The sequence below is a fragment of the Vidua chalybeata genome, chromosome 7, assembly GCF_026979565.1.
Source record: "Vidua chalybeata isolate OUT-0048 chromosome 7, bVidCha1 merged haplotype, whole genome shotgun sequence".
Classification (NCBI taxonomy): Eukaryota; Metazoa; Chordata; class Aves; order Passeriformes; family Viduidae; genus Vidua; species Vidua chalybeata.
In genome coordinates this window covers 26,721,938-26,727,419 of record NC_071536.1, presented here as the reverse complement: position 1 = coordinate 26,727,419, position 5,482 = coordinate 26,721,938, and the positions used below count along the sequence as shown (strand labels likewise).

General features: G+C 37.6%; 1 long non-coding RNA gene across 1 annotated transcript; it reads left to right on the top strand.

Moving 5' to 3' along the window:
• The first annotated feature begins 713 nt into the window (after positions 1 to 713).
• LOC128790402 (uncharacterized) lies at positions 714 to 4,733 on the top strand. Its single transcript, XR_008431740.1, has 3 exons — positions 714 to 1,042; positions 2,708 to 2,780; positions 4,579 to 4,733. It is a non-coding gene; the product is annotated as an uncharacterized LOC128790402 (long non-coding RNA).
• Positions 4,734 to 5,482: the final 749 nt, after the last annotated feature.

The window sequence follows — 5,482 nt, the reverse complement described above, 5'->3', positions numbered from 1 at the left end:
TTCCCTCAATTACTTTCAATAAAGCAGTCGTACCCCCTCCATGTCAATGGGCTAAATAATCCAAGGACTTGTAACCTCTCCCATTTCCTTAGTGAGTATTAGGATATACAGGATACTCCACATGACTTCTTTCAGGAACAAGTTGAATCAGGGGTGAGAAGACTGAATTTGAGGAAAGCAGTCAAGCAGAAATTTCAGATCACAATCTCTGGAGCACTTTTAAATAATAGACTTCTTAATGATAATGAGTATAAAACAGTTATAAATGGTAAAATTACATTTTATTAACAGAAGTCTAAAAGATGACAAAGCTTGAAATGTGAATGATTCCCCTGGATCAAACAATTGGTAGACTGATGATTTCACAAAGCCCCAAAATAATACACACAGCATCAATAATGCCATTCCTTGTTGCATTCCTGTTTCTCCAGCTCTTCCTGAACATCTCTGTAGTTACATTGACAGACTGATTGTGGTGCAAGGAGAGACATCCAGCAATTGTATCCCCCATTTGTGAGCTGCTGCCAGCCTCTTGAGCAGGGCATATGTTCTTCGGTGCATTAAAGGCATCCTTGGCTGCAGAGTTGTCTTGGTTTCCTGATAATTCTCTTTCAGTTCATGTTGAATTGCACACGTACATTTCAATCCATTTGTGCTTAAGATTCCGTCTCTCGCATTTTCATATAATTTTCTTGTGCATGGTTTGTGTCAAACATACAGTTATGTTCAATCTGAGAAGAGCAATAATTAATACATTGCTTTCAACAGAGTGTGTGATGGAGAAGCAACCCAAACCACTCAATGTGGTGACCGTGGAACTACACAACATCTTTTTGGCAAATGCAACCTTGCAGTGTTACAAAGGGATTTGTTTTGCTGATCTAACACAAAATTGGTGACACATACAGATGTTATATATACATTCCAAAGTTAATTCCTTGCAATACATTGTCTTTTCTGCATTTTGTTGTTTACAGAAGGGTTGATTCAAAGCCCTAAATCAAGGCAGTGGAAGATTCCCACCATGTGCAGAGTACTTCAGGTCAGGCCTACATTGCAAGAGCACTAAACAGATATTGAGACAAAGTTCTCCAGCTCATGCTCTTACAACAGCAATGGAGCAAAATTGCACTGCAGAATGTTTGAGTGCCAGTATTGCTCAGACAAATTCAGCAAAAAACTTATTTTGCAGAATTCTTAGTTACATGTTATATACCCTGAGCAATCGCTTCCCAAAATTATGAATGAAAGAGAGAAAGCAAACTGAAATGTCACTTTGTCATTATTTACTTGAAAAAGCACATTCCTTTCTCATGTAAAAAGTGCATTCAGCTCAATTCTCTTTCAAGAGCATGGCTCTTTCATATAACAAGTTTCTGGGTGTTGTCTGCCTGTGTACATAAGAAATGGAAGCTGCATTTTGTGAAAATATTTTGCATAGCAATAGTTTAATTTTCAAACCAGTGTGTGGGGATTTATCTGTAGTCTGTTGATCATTTTGGGGAGGATATGTTATCTCATGGCTTGTCATGTCCTCCTAGCAAAACACCAGTATCTTAAACCGTTTTGTACAAGTTAAACCTCTTGTGTAAATATAGAAGCAAACAAAAGCTTCTCCTTTACCTAACAGATCTATGGTATGTGTTTGTGCCAGCAACCTTATTACTCATGCAAGACCTGCCAACCAAGCTGTGATTAATTTATGTGAGAAAACTGTATATTAAAAATGTGAATGGGATTTTAAGCCTCTCACTGAAATACATGCAGACTGCTTTGTGGCCAAGAACACATACTTAAACACTGCATTAAAGCAATTGAAGATAAATTGCTCTCACCACAGGTGGAGTTTAGATGTGAAAGGAAGAGACAAGACACTTAATGCTAAGCTTGATCAAGCATAATGTGTGTTTATTAGCAGATACATTTTCTGTAAAGCAAGGTCCTAATTCAGCAAAGCCCTTAGAACATACACACGTTACTCAGGGAAAAACCTTAAAGCTGGCCAAATCCCATGTGGGAAGTGCCACTGCTCAGCATAAATGGCAGAGAAGTTTGTGCTGGAGCATGGCTTTGGGATCACTGTTAATATATCCATAGTGCATTGTATGGACATAAATACTGAACATGAGTGCTCAACAATGTCCTAAGCTAGGAGGACAGAAGAATTTTGCTGCTTGGGACAGGGACTCACCTTCTCTTTAAGTTTGTGCAATACCTGGTGCCATAGGGCTCCACAGTACTAATTGTTAGAATACTGTGAAATAGTAATTTGTGGTAATAAGCTTGTTTCAGCTATCATCCAGTCTGGAGGCTGGCTGTATTTCTTTTTTAAATATATGTAATAGATAATGCTCAGAAATGCACTGAAACTGAAAGATAATGGAAACATCAGTACTTACAGTTTCTGGACCATGTTTCACCAAATCCCTTTTTTCTCCAGCCAGCCTTTGACAAACTTCTTTGTCTTTAATGCACATCAAAGTACCACAAGGTTGAACTTCTAGATACCCACTGGAAACAGCCAAGTGATTTTGTGAAGTCCACTTGTGAATTCACAGTGGAATACTGTTATTTTATGCTTCTGTCCAAAAGGAGAAGCATAAACTCTGGCAAGTAGCATAAACCGGCAAAGCAAAACCATACTGAACCAGGTAAAAATTTATTTTGAAGCATAATTTTTTTTTTCCTCCAAACATATCAACAACAGATCTGCCAGAGAATGTGAGGAACTAGCAGGCAACAGAGATGTAACAGAAGCATTCAGGGAAAACAGGAGAAAAGTAAGTACTTTTTTTCCATCACTGTTCTTTTTGGCAGATTTTGAGGTGATTGCTACAACAAAACCCTTTTAGGGGCATGGTCAGAACAAACATATTTGCAAAACTGAAGCAAATATGGAGCCATTCAATAAACTGTAGAGTACCTGACTGCCAGGACAATGTATTTTTCACCCAGGGTTCAAAAGGAGCTTGGATCTGAAATTGCCAAACTATTAACTGTGCTTTGTAATTTACGGTTTGGAGTGAACCCAGTTCTGGAAGAATAGAAATTTTTAGACAAGACTTCAGAGAAAACAGAAATGACAACCCCGTCAGTCTAACACATGGCTCACCACCATGTAATGAGAAGAAGCAGAAACTGCAAATCTGGAAGTGCTTTAAAAATGTCAGCAAAGTCAGCAAATATTGATAAAGAGGAGTTGGCTTATGTAGACTTTGTATAAACACTGGGACACCGGAGTCTTCAGTCTTAATCAACTCCCTGTTGGAAGAAGACGAAGTTTGTACCAGCTTCTGCTATTTTCTTCCTCCTTTCCTCCTCCCTGCTTGCTTTTACTCCCAGTCTAATTGCCACAGAAGGGAAATCCAAATGTGTGGCACTCGGGGAGACAGAGCATGTTTGGGGTATCTTCCCAGTCTGACCCATAAAGGAGCTATGGGCTATGGACATGATGTGAAGAACATCTAACATGCAGCCTGGCTGAAGCAATCACATATAAAAATTTCCCTAAACAGTTTTACAAAGCTCAGGAGATGAGCTCTCTTTGTGATTGGTAACTACTTCAAAGGGAAGATGGATGGGTAAATTATGACAAAGGGAGTAACCAGTGAGATTCCAAATGCACCTGAGCTTTACAACATGTTCACATTGATAAGTGAAACAGGATTCGACAGTATTTTCTAGGGATTCACAATGATTCGGGAAAATCAAAACCAAAACTGCTGACATAAAGTAGCCAAAAGAAAAAAAACATTATGATAAAGATGGAGTAGGTGATAAAATAGCAGCTAAAATGCAATGATCAGATGTCAATGAAAGGAAGACAAAAAAAATCTACTTGTGCAACATAAAAGATAGGGTCTAATTAGTTCATATCAGTCAGCAAAGATATTTTGAAGTCTCTATGGTTAGTTTTCTGAAATTGTTATCTCAATGCTCAGAGAGGCAGTTCGGACTGGTAAGGACAGAAGAGATTGAAAAAGTAACAATAAAATAAAATGCTACTGTATAAGTCTTCAGAAATCGTGTTCTTTCCTTTAACACAAGACAAAAATCTGCTTATAGCATCTTGATACATGGTAGCATCTTAAGCGTTTGAAAACCATTAAAAAATAGGAAAAAGAGTGACCAGATTGATCACAAAGACCGAATACCTTCTGAGATAGATCAATTCCTCTGGAACTACTTAGAAAATAGATGAGAAATGGGAGATATAATAAAGGTATCAAAAATCAAGTCTGACATGGGAAAGGTGAACAGGGAACAATTACTCATTTCTTAATGAGAACAACAATGAATCTAATAATATTTTTTCAAATGGAAGTGTAAAATAAGCAAAAGGAAGTACTATTTAAACAACATCTGCTTAATTTGAATAATTCATCATCATGAGATCTTTTAGATGCCAAAAATACTTAGGGTTGCATGAAGTTCCTAGACAAATTTGCAGAAAAACAGGCTGCTTTGCAGAGAAATGGAGAAAGCCTCCCATTCCATCCTTAGATAATCAGAGATTGAACTGGTAAGTAGGAGGAGAAATTAAACTGTAACTGCTCTCTCCTTATATTTCCACTGTAGGGAACTGCAGGGTACCAGATTACCTGGACTTTTGGTGTGACCCGGGTCGGCCTTTCTTATATTACAGCTGCAGCAGAAAGATGTCCCCACCTCAGACCTCTTGCTTCCTGTCATATCTTTTGGGGACTGAACCTGAGAAATCCTAATAAAACACTTAAATCAACGAAACATCTAATGAACATTCTTAGAACTTTAAAAGGGATTTAATATTTTTGAGATGAGATCCAGTGACCTTAATTTAGCAAACCAGTTGCATAGATACAAAGCCAAAAATGACCATTTAGTTAGACCTTCATTTTGACTTAGCCCAAAGGACCTCACCCAGTAATTTCTGCAACAGGCCTATAACTTTGGTTTGAGCTGTGTTGCATGTTTTAAAATAGTGGTTTTTTTCTTTTTCTAAGTCCATCATTAAGCAACCCAGCACTAACAACTGCCACTAAAGCCTTCTGGATTTGGATATTTTCAGAAAATTTCTGGAGTATTTGGGAGGAGAGAAAGATACATGCAAAATTAGTTCAATTCTATTATTGATTTCTTTCTACAGTGATAAAAAAAAAAGAAATAATATTTGAAATGAGCAGCTCACACATACAAGTTTCACCTCCACAGGCTTTATTTTATTTTTCCCTAACTTTACACTGACCTTTATTTGACTGAATTGTAGGTAACTATCCAGAAAGCAGACAGTTTTCTTTCAAAGCTGAAAGTCAGATAGCACTGGTTCTAATAAGAATGATGTAAGTGCACAGGTTGCTGTGTTTTGTACTCAATGCTATTTACATTTCTGTTGCTAAGATCCTTGAGTGAAGGCCACAGCACTTTATTCTCTTAAGGTGACAGCAACTTGGGTAGATAAGCAGTGCACACTGTACATCAGTAAAGAAGTTGCTTGAGTTGGTTT